Source organism: Nannospalax galili, unplaced genomic scaffold, assembly GCF_000622305.1.
Source record: "Nannospalax galili isolate Female #2095 unplaced genomic scaffold, S.galili_v1.0 scaffold16, whole genome shotgun sequence".
NCBI lineage: Eukaryota > Metazoa > Chordata > Mammalia > Rodentia > Spalacidae > Nannospalax > Nannospalax galili.
The window spans coordinates 463,675-481,306 of NW_008339910.1; the positions used below are offsets into that span (position 1 = coordinate 463,675).

General features: G+C 39.5%; 1 pseudogene; it reads right to left on the minus strand.

The window, feature by feature from the left end:
* LOC103735374 overlaps nt 1-6,533 on the minus strand; it is a 21,499-nt pseudogene extending 14,966 nt beyond the window's left edge.
* Nucleotides 6,534-17,632: the final 11,099 nt, after the last annotated feature.

The window sequence follows — 17,632 nt, forward strand, 5'->3', positions numbered from 1 at the left end:
TGAAGGGAAATGTTTCCATGTCCTCTTTCTTGATTGCTTGTTATTGGTATATAGAAAAAATACAGACTTTTGTAGGTTAAATTTGTAACCTGCTACTTTACTGTATGTGTTAATAATTTCTAGGAGTTTTCTGGTGGTATTTTTGGCATCTCAGATATATCATATCATCTGCAAAAAGGGATAATTTGATCTCTTCTTTTCCAATTATTACTCCTTTAATTGCCTTCTCTTGTCTTATTGCTCTTGCAAGAGTTTCAAGTACTATGTTAAAGAGAAGTGGAGATAGTGGACAGCCTTGTCTGGTTCCTGATTTCAAGGGGAATGCTTCTAGATTTTCTCCATTTAGAATGATGTTGGCTGTGGGTTTGTTATATATGGCTTTAATTATGTTGAGGTATGTTCCCTCCAGTCCAATTCTCTCTGGGACTTTGAACATAAATGCATGTTGAATTTTGTCACAGGACTTCTCTGCATCTATTGAGATGACCATGTGGTTCTTGTCTTTGAGCCCATTTATATGATTTATGATGTTTATTGACTTACATATATTGAACCATCCCTGCATCTCTGGGATAAAGCTGACCTGATCATGGTGGATGATCTTTTTGATGTGTGTCTGTATGTGGTTTTCAAGTACCTTGTTGAGAATTTTTGCATCTATGTCCATTAAGGATATGGGTCTATAGTTTTCTTTTTTGATTGTATCTTTACCTGGCTTTGGTATTAGAGTGATGCTGGCTTCATAGAAGCAACTGTCCCATATCCAGCAGTAATCAGTAGCCAGTAGTTGCTCAGCTAAGGTTGGGCCCTGCTTCCCATTTTCCCAGTTCTATGCAAGGGTTTTTGTTTGATTGAATCTGAATGGGTCTTGTGTATGCTGCACCATTGCTGAAAATTCATATGAGCGAGTTCCCAGAGGCTTGAAAGCCTCTGTTTCCTTATGTTCATGCACCAACCCTGACTCTTACAATCTTTCTGCCCCACCTTCTGTAATAATCCTTGAACTGTGGGTGGGTGAGTTTTAATATAGGAGTCCTGTCCAGGGACACACACTCTGCAGTTGCTGGAGTCCAGCTCCAGCTGAGTCCGGGGCCTGAAGCAGTGAAGGTAACTGCAACGGTAGAAATGACTATACCAGAAACCACAATTGCAGTTCTAGTAGAGGCTGTTGACTGACCCTCTTGGGGGAGGTCAGCCCGAATGTCTTTTACTTCTCTTCTGAAAGCAGCTTTCTACAACCTTTATTTATAATTAGAAAGATTACAATAACCATAAAGCATCAGACCATAAATCAAACCATGAGTTTGCACAGTATTTCTCAGTGTACAATATTTTTCAATAATCACAGTAAAAGGAAAGTACAAAGTTCAATGATTAACCTTTTCTTAACATAGCCAAGCAATGTCTTCATTGTTTTCTTTATAGCCTTGTGGTTTCTATTTTACCATAGAAGTGTAAGACAGCCTGTCCCCATTTGCCCTTTAATTCTTTAAATTTAATATTTACAGGTAGGCATGTATATTTAAGAGAATTATTTTTCTCAGGGGAATGGGAATAACCAACTCTTTATTTATAGTCTAACCAATATTCCAATTTATCTTTTTCCTCTCCCTTTTGCTATTTCTTCCTGAACATTTTGTACTCTTTGAGTCATATGATTATTTTCTCTATTTCAATATCCTTTATTATTTTGTTGCCATTTATCTTTAAGGGCTTTTTGAATCGCTTTTAGTCTTTGTAAAAGAATAGGCAATTTTTCTTCAGAGGTCATGCACCACCAGCTTTTTACTGACTTAGCTAATCTTTCTATCTAAGAAGGAGTTTCCCTAAGCCAAATAGTTTTTCCTTATACCAAACTTTAGTCTCAATAGTTCCTTGTTTAGGGTTAAAGTCATAAATGCCTATAAAAAGCAGTAGGGCATCTATTGCATGCTATCTTTTTCTTTTGGGGGGAAACCAAGCCTCATTATTCACAAATGCAGGTCCAAACGAGATCATAGTCATAGGAGGAAGTCTATCTTATTACTTTCATTTTGTTTCAGTAACATAATAATTCTGCTAAAGGCAGAGATTTTCCCGGCTTAGTTTCCCATTCCATCATCAGAGTTGGTTATCAGAATACTTAAAGAAGAGAAGGTTATACAAATTACGAAAACCAGGAGTAACTGGGGAAGGGATTTCCACCAAAAGAGCAGCGGTCATCGGCTTTCAGCTGGAACTTTGTCAAACAGCACTCTTGCCAAGAACCATGGAACTCTTGGAGCCAGCATGCAGTCTCTATTCTCTACACCTTGGTCAATTGTGGCCTTCTGTGTCATGTCACTATTGCATGAGGAAGCTTCGTTGATGTTTATTTATTTTTGATAGGCTCTTTCTTTCTTTATAGTGGAGGCCAGCCTCAGGGGAAGATTCTCCTGCCTTAGCCTGCTGGTATTACAGGTTTGTGTCACCATGTCTGTAGGAGTTAATTTCTGAAGACTTTTTTTTTTTTTTTTTTTTTGAGGTCAAGGGAATGCCAGGAGGTACTTAATCTAGTCTTTGTGTTATAGAGGATGGGATTATGCCTAGATAAATGAGAATAAGATAGATAAGAATTCAAATCCCTCTGAAAGTATACTACTGTGTTCCATTGCACCTTAATTCTTACTTTGTAATTCCCCAAAGCAAAGAATTCTCTTACTGGCCACATTCTCATCATCGTTGGGAAGCTCACTTGCTGCCTGATTTCCCTCTAGCTGCAGTCTCCAGTTGCGCTGTGTTGATTGTCCCAAGAACCTACTTTACATGAGACAACCTGTTGCACTGACTCATGCATTCCTTTTCATCTTCTTTTGTGTGTCATTCTTCCTTACTTTCCCGATCTGGAGAGGCCCCTCATTTGGTAGAATACTCCTCAATGGGGGTATTGCTAGTATTTCCTCATGTTTATGCTCAGGTTGTGTATATGTGGCTGGAATATCACTGAGGGGCATGTACCTCTCAGGATCCTACCAGGTGCTTCATACTTAAGTTTTTCCATTATGGAGTTGTTCACTTTAAGTTCTGTCAATAAGTGTCTGTCTGAAGGGGTATCTGTCAAGCTTTCCTTCCTATAAAACTACTCAGTCCCCTTTATAATTAATAGTACTTTGTGGGGAGTTTATGTATAGAGGCAGACTAGATTTCAAGGATGTTCAATATTTTTCTTTTTTTGCAACTTTTCCAGTTCTGTTAATATGTAAACATGTATATTTCTCATTCTTCATCAAGGTGTTACCAAGAAATTTCAGCATACATTGATGAGCTTCAGTGGAATTAATTATTATTAATGGAGATTAATAATAATTGCCAAATGTTGATTTTTTCAATGTATTTTTATCAGTTACCATTCTGGCACAATGTTTTCTTTTCTTTTTTATACTAATATGGACTTACAAATTAATAGGTTGCAAAATGAGTACAATATTTTTATTTTTTAAAAATAATCTTTTTAAAATTAAATTTTTTTTGTGTTTTCGTAAATTGCAAAATGGGTACAATTTCTTTTCATTTAAAAACATTTATTACTTTTTTCACAATAAAATAAATCAACTTTATTCAGCTGGCATGTTTTGAAAACAAGGGGTATAAATCTAAATATACTAATCAAACATTTAAATTCAACAGAGCAAGTTGGCTTCAGAGAAAAACTCAGCAGTAAAGCTTTCTGTAAAAACTGTCTACTTGGTCCTTGGGTTTGGCTTTCCTTAAAGTAGCCACATCTGGAGTATATGATCACTTATATATGGTCTAAGTTCCTCTTGGCATCCCACGTGCTTCAAATCACACCAGGCAAGCTTAAACTGCTGCTGAGCTCTGCTAAGAATGTACTCCCACCTTCACTAGAGGGCGCTCCTTCCCTGGCCTGGGCCCCTTCCCTCCACTGAACTTGAACTAGTTGCACCCTGGGGTCAAGGTGTTCTCACCAGACATGGGAGAGCAGGCAGGTGACCACCAGCCAGGTACCATTGGAGTCCAGATCAGCAGGTTGCTGCTCCCAAGTCCCAAGCAGTGAAGAGTCCCACTCAAGTTTTATTTCTGGCTGTAAAAGTATGGCATCAAGTCCTTCAAAGCCAAAGATTGCTATAAAGGAAACATCAGTATATACTATAAAATAATGTCTTAACACCCAATGAAAGGCAGGGGCTTTCTGTCACCCAAAGTTGGGTGCCCAAATGACTCAGGTGTGGCTTGCACATCTTCCTCTACAGCATGATGTTTGGTGGAATCCTTAGGTGCCCAGGGGCAGGACAGTCAAGTCTGTGTAGCTTAAAACTCCACTTTCTGACCAGCCAAGGGCTTGTGCTGGGTGAGGAAAATCTCAAACTGTTTCTCCAACATGAAATCTAGGCCTGAAGAGGTTGCAAACCCTCTGTCCCTGCTACTGGCCATTGTTTTCATTCTGCAGTGCTACCAATCCTTCCCCAAAGGGATGGAAGTTTCCTCCTTCCTGACGTCTACAGCCTATTTGATTTAGAGGAGGAGAAGCAGGGAATATTGCATCTGACCAGAAGTAGGAAACAGGAACCCAGGAAATTCTTCAGCAGCTGAGAAAGTTCATCAAACCCTAGGGGCATTGCTCATGTATGTACCCAAGAGACCAATACTGCTAGTCAACAGGAGAGTATGAGAGGCAGAAAGTAATGTGGACTACGTGGAGTAAAATAGGACAGAAGATAATTAAGTAGCAAAGACAGGAAGTAGATGGGTCAAGACAATCAAAGTTAGGATTAATACTGACCAGGTTTCCAGTTCTGGGGAATTCTGAGAATCCTTTAGTCCCTACTGGCTTAGAGATGGTAGGGTGGGCAGATACTGTGACTGATGAAACAAAAAGTTCAGCAGATCTTTCTGGTACTTTCAGAGATTAATCACATTAAATGTGCTTCAAGGCAGACAAATTCTCTAACAAATTCCACAGTACATCAGGTATACAGTCTTAATCACAGCTGAGGAAAAGGAACAAGCACCTGGTCCCTGAAATATCCTTAGGAAGACATACTTACCAAGACAGCGCCAGGGTGGCCTACCAGGGCTTGGAAAATGGAGATTTGCTAATATATTTTAAGGAACAGGAACTCAAAGAATTCAAGATGGTAGGACTAAAGAAGACACTGTAACTGACAAATTGCCCTTTGTTCATTACTACTTTCAGAAGGGCAAAGGATCACGGAAGCCTGGGTAGAGGTGCCAAGCTTCAGGTTCTGAACTGTAAGAGCCCATTGCTCTAGTAACTGGAAAAACATTGGTGACTCAGGTCTTCAATTTCCAGACTGAGCACTCCCAGGGAACACCACTGGCCTCACTTCAGGAAGGTCAAACACCTGGAAACCGTAGCATGGAAATGCTTACTTGTTAATAGCAATACCTACGTTGCTGCTTCCAGGAAAGGGTGTTGTGTGTTAGCAGTTAGTCATCTATTTGTATTTTTTTTTGAGTGGGATGGGAGAGTGGGGGTGGAAGGTGGTGGCAGAAGGAAAGGGATGAGAACTGACCTATCTCAGAAGGTATTTCAGTCCACCCATCAGGAACCACAAAAGCTTGAAAAAGTATGAACAATGTGGACAGTGTTGTTTGCAAGGCTCATGATGGAAGCTTTCCAGGGTGTGCACCAGCTCTGTGGACAAACAACAAAACCCATTCCTTCCTTCTGCCAGTGAGAGGGAGAGAAAAGGAGCTTGATCATTCCTAAGCACCACACATCTTGATCACCCTAGTTCCTCCCCAGATATCACAGAAAGCAGAGCAGGTTTGATACTAAGTCACAATTAGTCCCAGAGGTGGGGGTGTCTTCACAGTAAGGCATACATTTCAAAAGGCAGACACCCAACTCACCTCTCTTGCTTGCACACACCCATGTGTGCACATACACTTGAACACAATGGGAAGGCTGTCCAACGCTGGATATGGCTGGCTGGTTTCAGGTATTGTACCACAAGAAACAACTGCACAGGTGAGTAGCATCCTGCCAATCATGAAGCACTTGTCTTGGAAGACTTGCTTCTCAATGAGCCATATCTCTGTGTTGGACAAGTCCAGTGTGTTGGCAATGTCAAGAATCTTTTTCTGATTTCCCTTTAAGGTCCCTCAGTTCCTCTAGAATACTGTGCCCCCTCCAATGAGGTCATCTGGAGGGAAGAGTTAAACTGCAGTGATTCATCCCGGGTATGGTGGTGTCAGAGTCGTTAGTGGTGCAGGTGTGCAACAAAGGTTCCTCTCACTGTCTCTCCTGCTACTCCCTGGCATAGCACCGGTTCTGAACGTTCCTGAGGGCCGTCTGCAGGTGCTGGATATCATACTGGTCGACATGGAGTTTGGCATTCCTCCTTTTATTAGGGGGCTCCTTGCTTGACAAAATCTCCAGACATTCTAGACAGCTAAATATCTGGTCTATGCTTTGCTTGGATTTCGTTTTCTACTAAGTGCACAGACTGCTTGTCTGCGATCTCCAGGCGTCCCATGTAAGACTGGATCTCGCAGACCTGCTTGTGCGTTTGTTGCTACAGCGGATCCATGACGCCTGTCAAGCTGGTCCCCTGCGGAGGCTTCTTCAGAACCTCTTTATTACTTTTAGTTTTTGCATATGAGTGTGTTACCTGCATGAATGTAAGTGCACCTGTGTCGTGGGAGTTAAGGGATGGCTGTTAGCTGCCATGTCGGTGCTGGAAACTGAACCTGAGTCCTCTGCAAGAGCAGCCAGTGGTCTTAACCACTGAGCCATCTCTCCAGTGCCTTCTTTTCAGTTTTTAGTTTGATACTCACATTGTTTTTATCTGAGCATCGGGAGTTCCTTCAGACTGGCTTTGGTTAGATGGGCCCCTTTCCTTCACTGAACGCCACATCTCTTTATGGTAGAAACAGATGCTTCAGACTCGTCTTGTTAGTCCCCAACTCAGCCCCAGCATCCGATATTTTCCCTATGGGTCCTACTTCATTAAATATTGTGGAGAATGACGTTTAGATTTCCATGTTGGTTGTGCTTCTTGTTATTAGGGCATCACTGCTCCTCAGTAGTCAAAGATAAGCAAAATATGTTTGAGTTCAAATTAGTATCATTAACACCAACCCAGCTCCTCACTGTTAGAGTAGCTGTGTCTCAACCACAGGACTTGGAAAGGGATGAGTCTCTTCTACCCTGCTACTTTCACAGAGTTCCAAATTCATATAGAGGATATTTCATGAATATTTTCATGAAGTATCCAACTACATTCCCTTTTCTGTTACTGCTGCAATGAATTACAAGATGTGTACGGTTTAAAATGCTATAAGTATATTATCCTGTAGTCCTTGCAGCTAGAACTCTGAATCAGTTTCATGGGCTAACATGAAGGTAATGGCCTTGCAGGTTGTTTCTGGAAGTGATGGGGCATGAGGGCAGAGAATAGTTTTCCAGGTTCAAAAGGCCACCTGTGGTTTTGAGGCTTCTTTTTCCTACTTTAGGATTCATCTTGTTACCTCTGCTTCTCTCACCCAGTACCTACAATTGGCTCTCTTTCTTTCTGACTTGGGTTATTACTTTTTTCCCCCTGAAATAGACCCTGTGATTTGATTATACCAACCTGGAGAATATAGGAAAACCACCTTGAAATCCTCAATATGCTCCTAACCACCAGGTGTCTTTGTGTAAATCAATACATTATCTAATTCTGGAAATCAGTTCAGGACATCCTTGAAGCTGTCATTCAGGTTCTCACCAACATTCAGCTAATCTGCCTGAAATTTCTATTTGTGTAGAGTAAATGTCATTTCTGAGATGTGTCCAGAGCATTTTCATTTGTTAAGTGTTATACCAAAAGCCACTCAATTTGGCTTAGGGAAATTTTTTTTTCTTCTCTAAATGAAAGTTACAGGGCTATGCTCTAGAACACACTGAAGCCAAGCGATCAAAGATATGTTTCTGAACTTTTCATCCCTCAGCACTGCTGTCCTCTGGGCTTATTCTCAGTCTGGCTTTCCTTACCTGCATCAAGACAATGTTCATTAATTCTAGGATATATTCTCCCATCTTGAAACTCAAGGACAGAGCAAAGTCCCCCCTTCAAATAAAAATTAATGAATTTCAGTGACCTGTTATTAATATTTATTGCTCTTACTGACACACCATTCACCATATTATTAATTTGAAAGTTTTCTTAAATTTCTCTCCCTCCATCTAGCCTCCTGATTCCTCTTTCCTGCCTTCTTAATGCAATTCACATTTCAAAAATAATTGGAATGTTAGCTCTTTATGATTCTTATTTTAAACACCCTTTAAAACTTTTTTTGTTTGTTTTTGAGATAGAGTTCCACTGTATAGTCCTGAGTGGTCTGGAACTTGCTGTGTAGACCAGGCTAGCCTCAAAATCAGAGCTCTACCTGCCTCTGTCTCCCAAGTGCTGGAATTAAAGGTCTGTACTACCATGCCCAGCTTCTTTTAACATTTTATAAAACTTGCTAAAGTTGTTTTTAGAGAGAAAAACAATTTAGCAGTAATATTGATCATACTGTATTTAAATAAATCACTTAACAGGTTAATTTCTTTTATGTTGTTGAGTCATAAGGTGAGAATGAAAATGTGGTTACCAGGGACTGAAGAGATGGCTCAGCAGTTACGAGCACTGGCTGCCCTTCCAGAGGACCTGGGTTTGGTTCTCAGCACCAAACATCTGTAACTCTAGGTCCAGGGCATCTGACGCTCTCTTCTGGCCTCCGTAGACATTGTACAACACAGGTGCACTTACACATATGAAAACAAAATGCCCCACTACATAAAGTAAGAATAAATAAATAAAAATTTAAAAACATTTAGACATATAAAATATTAGTATATATTCCTATTATAGACATTAAATATTTCATTACTGTTATCAGTCTGTGGTGCTGAATTTCTTGGTATTCGTGTTGGTGCTTGCTTTGTTTAACTAAAATATGTATACAGCATAGATAGATTTGGGCTTCCAGATGACTTTTTTGGATAGAATAAGGCATAATGAATTTACCACTAGGTCTTTTAAAAAATTTTGTAGCATCAAATATCCCATTTCTTTTCAGGAATGAGCATGTGTTAAATTCAAATGAAACAAAACTTCTTGGTTAGTAAAATGCATTTAAAAATTCACTAAATGATTATCATAGCCCAATATATATATATTTTTTATTTCAAAAATTATATTGTGGCCCAGCATTGTGGCTCATGCCTTTAATCCCAGCACTCAGGAGCAGAGACAGGTGTATGTCTGTGAGTTTAAGGCCACTCTGGTTTACATAGTGATTTTCAGGCCAGCTGGAGCTACAGGGATACCCTGTATCAAAAAGACAAAAAAATCGTATTGCACTTTTAGTTGAAAGCAGACCTTATATGTGTTTTTAATTCCATTCTATGATAGTTTAAAGTCTTTTGCAAGATCTCACTCTTTGCTAGACTGTCTCATATAAACAAGTGATCTTTTTAAAAATTTCTTTTTGATTAATTTATTTTTATTTTATGTGTGTGTTTTACCTGCGGGTAAGTGCACTCATGCATGCATTGCCTGTGGAGGCCAGAAGAGGATCTCCTGGAACTGGAGTTTAAGATGGCTATTAGCCACCATGTGGGTGCTGGAAATGGAATCTAGGTCTTCTGCAAGAACAGCCAGTGCTCTTAACTGCTGAGCCATCTCTCTAGCCCCTCAGCAGGCAATCTTGGCAGGGAAGCTTCCAGACTAATTGTCCTCTGTGCCTAGACATCAAGTCCCACAGGACAATCTCTCCCGACTTTGCCTTCAAACAGTTCTGCCAGCCACATCCAAATGGCAGATAGGCTTATCATTTGAGTCAGATGTCAGGCAATGTTGATCCTAAACTTCAGAGAATGTTTCCTATGTGTTTTACCACACTGTCAGTGTCTCTCTCCACAGGTTTCTCAGTGACACGAGACAGGGCATAGTAGCTCACATCTATCCTCTTCCTACCCTCTTCTTCACCTTCCCTTTTCTTCTTTAATGCCTTAGTTAAGGGGTCTCTGTGGTCTCATAAGGACCCTGGAGTTGTCAGGTGCCTCATTTTCAAGTGAACCTCCTTTAGGAACTTGGGACTGGTTGCTATCTATTCTCCAGCAGTCTAAATCAAATCTCAGATACAGTTTCAGTTTAAATCTAGCCACAAGGATCACCAATGCCTTAATCAGTTAAGGATATGAAAATTTCCTACTCAAGGCCCAGTTTTTGACAGCTGTAGTATGAAGTGAGAAAATGTAAGTTTGATAGGGTATATCTTTCTGGTAATTTTTTCTTTGATTAATAAAATTTTGTTGCTCTAGTTTATTTATAACATTCCTACTTGTCTCTTGACAAGATTGGGGTGATTATAAAAGAAAGTATACCTTGTGTGGAGGTTTTTAGTAATTCTCTAACATTCATGTCTGCATGTGTATTAATGAGTTTTGTTATTTTGATGTTGTACTTGAAGCAATCTACTTTATAAAGAAAAGAACCATATTTGTCTCGTGGGTCTGGAGGTATGGGGTCTAGGGACTTTCTGCATATGGTGATGGCCTTCTTGCTGCCAGGTTCAAGAAGCAACACAGAACATCTACTGACAAGAGACAGAATATGTGTGTCTCTTTGTGACTGGCGTCATGTCTGTGTGTCTCTCTTTGTTCTTATAGTCACTGGGTTCAATCATGGGTATCCCACCCTAATGGCCTTAATTTAAAACTAGTCATTTTCCATAAGTCCCACCTCCAAATCCTATAGTTAGATTTTTTTCCATATTTGAATTACATTACGATAAGAATTAAATGTCAAACCATATCCAGCAAGTGTTACTATGTATACTTTGCCAGAGAAGAAATTAAGGCTATAAAAAAAGAAAGAAATTAAGGCTGTAATTGAAACTACTTTTAGAATAAAAGTACATTAATTTTGGAAATCTACTTACTTTTTAATGTGGCTACAAAAGTTTTCTAGGTGACCCAGGGGTATAGCTCAATGGTAAAGACCTTACCTAGCATGTTTGAGGGAACTGGTATCAATCTCCATCACCAAAAATCAAAGTCCTATAGGAGAGTGGAAAGAGGCTGCATCTTCCTTGGGTTAAGTAGTCTGCTCAAGTGTTATGGTATGTGCAAAATCAATGCTGCATCACATTATTTCTAACCAAGTAGCTTCTATGGACACTGCAGCTTCATCAACAGATTGTGAACAACATTCCACTCACATAAATCATACTTATTATCAATGCTTTGTTAATAGATTACTCAGAAACTGGAAGAAATATTGACATCTTAATAATTACTTCAGAACAAATGTAAGCTTTAATATTATAGGCCTATAAACATTAACATACACTTGATTCCATGATCAGGATTATAGATCTTGGGCCTGGAGAGATGGCTCAATCAATGGCTGCTCTTGCAAAGAACCCAAGTTTGGTTCCCAGCACCCACATGGCAACTAAAAACTATCTGTAACTCCAGTTCCAGGGGATCAGACATCTTCTGGCCTCCATGGACACCAGGCACACATATGACTCATATACATACAGGCACAACACTTATACAAATGATATAAAATAAATCTTAAAAAAAGATTGTAGATCTTAAAAAAATATATACTGAGTTTACTATGTTCTAGGGTTTGTATACTATTTTCAGAATTTGCTATTTTGTGTCAATCATTTACATGTGCATAGCATACTTTTTAAGCTAGCTATTTTATTTGTAGAGATTTTTTTTTTGAAGTGTTGGGGCAGTTTTATTAGAATTTGAAGGAAAAAACCTCAGGACAGTCAAGCTACAAATCTTTGAAGTTGCCTGAAGGAAAATGGAGATGAGAAGGAAAAAAGCCATGCCATTTGAGTCTAGCTGGCAAGGAAGTCAGCCACATGGGGACAAGGAGTCACATGGTAGGAAGCAGACTTGAGAGAAAGAGGAAGGAAGGAAGCTCAAAGTACCAGAAAAAGCACACTTAGGTTCTGACCACCATTGAAAAGAAATACAGTAAAAAGAACAAGGGAAAGTTGTACCTTCATAAGGTGGACAGACCCTACAGAAGGTCATGGTGACTTGTGGGAATACTGAGAAGAACCTTTATGGAATAACAGATAATAATTGGAGTCATAGCTCAGCAGGGAAGCATTTGTCTTGCATGTGCAAGGCCCTGGGCTCCATTTACAGCCCCTCCCCTGTGACAAAACAAAACAAAACAAAATGAAACAAAAACAAAACAAAACAAAACATGGCCCACCAAATAAGAAAGCAGAGGAAAGTCAGACAAGCACAATGACTATGTTTCTGGAGGTGTGGTATTGTATCTTTTCTGTTATTAAATTTCAGAGACATCTAAATTACCATTGGCAAAGATTAATAAAATCAATTAGGATAAATCAACAAAAACTATAAAACTGTAATAACAGCTGTATATCTCTATCAACATATACAGATTTCTCTCAATATATTGTTTATCAGGAAATGCAATCTAAAAGATGCTGTGGTTACCAGAATTTTAAGGAAATAAGCTCTCCAGATCTGGGGGTGCCAATAGAGTAGGCTCAGCCAATTGCCCCAATACAGCAATTAAAGACATGAATAGGGGTGAAAAATAGAGAAATGAGATTTAATATACACAGCCGTGTTGGGACAAGGAATAAATGGCTTCAGAGACTCCAAGTTTATCTGTAGGGTGCTGACACTAGCATTAGGTTTCGATAGAAGAACTGGAACTGAGTGTGGTGATGCACACATTTTAAAATCTAAATGACACACATTTGTTGCTGCACATAATTCATTGCATACATTAAGCATAAAATTTCCTATGGGCAATAATAAATTTGATTTATAAGTCACAAATTTGTGGGAAGTCTATATCTTAGTCTCTCTTTTTTTTGAAAATCCTAACTAGTTTATTGAGCGTGCTAACAGAGCATAGGGTGGGGGTTTATTTACAGAAGAGTGGGCACCCCCCATTTACGGCTGAGCTGGAAAGTCCACATTCAAATATAGATCCTGTGACTTCCTGACAGCTGCACAAAATGGTGAAAGAGGTGCTTCATGGCATTCTTGGCTTATGTATCCTTAGCACCTCCCCCACATGCAGCTAAGGTCAACTGATTGGGTAAGAGAGGTGACTGACTCCCACCTTGACTCTTTGATGAGCATGGGAAGGAGGTATGACTATAGCTTGCTGGCATAGTTATCAGAGGATATTTCCAGGTAACACTGCGCCTCTTCCTCTGGCTCTTACATTCTTTCCACCAACCTCTTCTGCAGAAGTCCCTGAGCTTTGGAGGGGATGGTAACTGTGGGATGATCTTCCTCTCATTGTGGCAAGGCACTGAAGTTTCATGTCTCTGTATTGTCTGTTTTCCATGGGCTGTTGGCCCATTTCAGTGGGATTCCATCTACTATAAAAACACAAACAGCAAGAAGCAAGAACATCTAAAATAGTGGCTACTATAATAACTTAACCTATGGGTATAAATACAAATACTTGGAAAGTACCTTAGCAGGTGCATCAAATCCATCTAACAAAACAATTGCAGTGGCTTCTCACTGGGGCCTATATGCTCCCTTGCCACAGGGGGTTGGCCTGGTCTACAGTACCAGATTTGTGCTCCACACCTAGGAGCAGGCATTATATCCAATTGAAAATTTGCTGATGTGCCACTATTGCATCAGCAGGACCATCTTGTTCAGCATGTTGATAGTGCAAACATGGGTCTGATGCTGAGCAGAATTATTGGGGATGATTCTCCCCCAGCTGTCTTCATATTGCCTTCTAGCACCATGAAAACCATTCATCCAGTGGCAGGGAGTTTCCAGCTTACTCCAAACTTGATTTCTCCCTCTCCCATGCTCACATGATGCAGTGTCTTCAGCAATAGGGCTTTTCCATCCGCTTCCCATGTACAACCAACATTATTGGCAATGGCCTTTATTGTTTTGGGGACACTAGGGTCCCTCAGGCCAACAGCTCATAGGGGCAACCCACCTCTGACATTGGCATTGGGATTTTCATTTAACAGCTGTATTGCTTCTGGAAGGGTTTTCTTCCATCCCTGTGGGGTTCCGTCTGTGCTTAAGGTTCCCTTCCCTATTCTGCGCTCCCCTACATCCAATTTCAAGATCATATATATAATATATATATATATGATCATATATATATATGCCTATACTGTTAAATTTGTCAAATTTGTGATTTGTGTCTCCAAATGTCCATTAGTGTGAATCATCTACTGGATTCTGGTTACCCTACCAAGAGTCACATCTGTTGCTAATACTTCCTTGGGGAGAGTTGGGGTTTCTTCCCCACTTCCCCACCTTTATGCTGGGATTTTGTCTGGCTTAAGTTTATGGGGTACTTGTGCATTCTGTCACCATTGCTGTGAGTTCATATGAGTAACTACCCAGCTGTCTGGAAAAGTCTGTTTCCTTATGCTTATCCACCACCTTTGGCTTTAACAATCTTTCTGCCACACTTTCTTCAATGATCCTTGAGCTTTGGGAGGCAGGGGTTTGATATAGGGGTTCAATTAAAGATAATCACTTTGTAGTCTCTTATTCTCTGCATATTGGCCAATTGTGAGTTACTGTGTTAATCACCATCTGCTGCATAAGGAAGTGTCTCTGGTGAGAGTTGAGAGATGCATTAATCAATGGGTACAAAAATAAATTATTAAGTCATTTTAATTCTATATCTATTTAACAGAATAATAATATTAAGCTCTCCCCTAAGGCCTGTGGCCCGCCTAGACACGTTTCCAGGCCTGATATAAATGGCAGGTATGGGTTCCATCTTATGAAGTGGATCTTAAATTCAATTAGAAAGTCTTGTTTACTCCCATAATATTTGTACCACTATTGATTAGTGTACCACTATTGATTCTAGTGTACTAGAAGTTATATCTTGCAAGGCCAGGTGTTGAAGCATGCAGGATCCACAACTGGGTAAGGTTAATGACTAATTTTTAATTCTGGTAGCATACATAGCACTTTCTAACACTAATCCCAGCACTTAGGAGGCAGAGGCAGGCAGATCTCTTCAGGTCTGAGGCCAGCCTGGTCTATATAGTAAGTTCCAGGACTACTAGCAATACATAGTGAGGCCCTGTCTTAAAAAAAGTCATGAATTGGAGCAAGGGATAAGAAGTATGCAAATCAAGAAGTCCTATTCAGAGTGTGGTCTGGTTGATTATTAGCTCCATTCTGGTTCTGCAAGGTACTTTGAAGACATTTTTATGGGTGCCATTGCTGGAAGGGGCCAGTTAGTGCTCACTCATGTTTCAGGGTGCAGTCTCAATATTATAGGTAGCTGTCTGAATTTAGGGGGATTTGCTGGTTAATTTTTGTCAACTTGACACCAAATTGAGATATGGAAGAAGGAAGGAACCTCACCCGAGGAATTTCCTCCATCATATTGGCCTGTGTACATATTTGTGGGGGACATTTTCTTGATTGCTGGTTGATGTAGGAGGGCCAAGTCCTACATGTGGGTGGTGACTGGGCAGGTGGGCATGGTAAGAAAAGTAGCTGAGCAAGTCAGGAGAAAGCAAGCCAGTAAGCAGCATTCCTCCATGTTTTCTGCTTTGTTTCTTGCCTCCAGGTTTCTGCCTGACTTTCCTTACAGGCTGCAACCTGTTAGACCAATAATCCCATTCCTTCCCATGTTATTTTTGGTCAGTGTTTTATCACAGCAATAGAGAAAGAAACTAGAATAGGGGCTGATCTGTCCTGTGAAGATTGTTGTCGCTTGAGGGTAGTTTTGTTCCCTTGCTACAAAGATCTATATTTATCAGTACTGTTGTTACTGAATCCATAGTCACTGCAGGAGAAAAAAAATTGGAGATTCAAGAGAAAAAAGTTAAAAAAGATGAAAATAGAGCCAGAGAAGGACAGAATAGCATTAGCTAAGCCAGTGACCAATGCCCTCCTTCAATGTTGATAGTATTATTTCCTCACTGTGAAAAATGAATAGATATTTTTACTTGCTCAGAAAATTCTGGAAACACGTATATTTAAAGTTTCAGAATAAATTTAAATATACATTTAACTGGAACTATGGATACAGTGGAGATAAAGGTGAAGTTGTTCCTCTAGAGCTTGTAGTATAGATAATAAATATCAGTGAAAAGATTGTAGACTGTTAAAACTAACTAAAATAGTGCTTTATATAGCAACAGCTACATCTTAAAATTTTGATATATTTTCATTTTAACATTATTAGCTCAAAATTCTTCCTTAGAGCTGAAGATATGGCTCAGTGATAGAATGGTTGCCTGTATGTTTAAGGCCTGGGCTCAATCACCAGAACCACAAAACACAACCAAAAAACCAACCCACCAAATCCGTAATTTCTTTTAAATGAAACAGATACTATTTGTACAGAATAAAATTTCATTCTGTGCTTTCATATATGAACACATGTACTTCCCTCATACATCCCATTCTTGCCCTCTCTCTTTTCTATCGCTCTCCCACCCCCCAAGTAGTCCACATTGCACTGTCCTTTCTTTTTGTAAATCTAGATTCCACATATGAGAGGAAATGTGAGATTTGTCTTTCTGAGTCTGGTTTATTCACCTAATATGATGAGTTCCAGTTCTCATTTTCTAACAAATGACACAATTTTGTTTTTCTTTATGACTGAATAAAACTCATATATTTCTATATGCATCTACTCTGTATTTACTCATGCGTTGACAGAGATCTAGGCTACCTGTAACCTGATCATTGTGGATGCTGCTGCAATACGTGTGGATGTGCAAACATTTTTTTGCAGGCTGATTTCTGAGCCTTTGGGTATGTACCTAGGAATGGCACAATGGGACAAATGGTCATTTTTTAGTTTTCTGAGGAATCTTCATACCAATTTCCATAGTGGCTTCACTAATTTACATTCCTACTGGCAGTGTGTACAAGTTCTCTTTCATTCATATCCTTACCAGCACACATTATTTTTTAGTCAGATATTCTGACAGGGCAAAGTAGATTCTCAATGCAGTTTTCATGATGTTTAAGGATTTTAAACATTTTTCATGTATTTTTGACCATTTGTACATCTTTTAAGAAGTATCTGTTCATTGTATTTTTCCCATTTATTGATTAGATATTTTTTTTGGTGTTTGAGTTCTTTGCATATTGTGGGTATTAATCCCATCAGATGAAGAGCTGATTAAGATTTCCTCTGATTGAGTAGGTTTCTCCCCCACCCTCTTTTCTTCTCTTCCTCATTTCACTTGTCATGGGGGAAACACATGTTGTGTGCATGTAGAACTGGAGCCACTTGTGCTCAAGCTTGGTAGTAAATCCTCCAAACTCAGTTGAGCCATAGAAAACTTCAGTCTCAGCTGTCACTAAACAAAGCCTTGTTAGACACCATGAGCTAGAACCACTGAACTAAGCTGCTCCTGATTTCTTGAACCATTCAAACTGTGAAATAAACACTTCTCTGTTAAGCTATATAATGTGTGTTCATTTATTATGTGACAATTAATAACTTATGTGTAATCTACCAGTCATTTTCAAGGTCAAGAAGGTAAAAGCTAAAATATAAACTAAGTTGGGACTGGCACCGGGGAGAGAGAATTTTAATTGGATGCAGGGTGAGGGGACATTAAACACCAGTGTCCTTAGTCAATTTTACTTTGTCATCTATTGGAG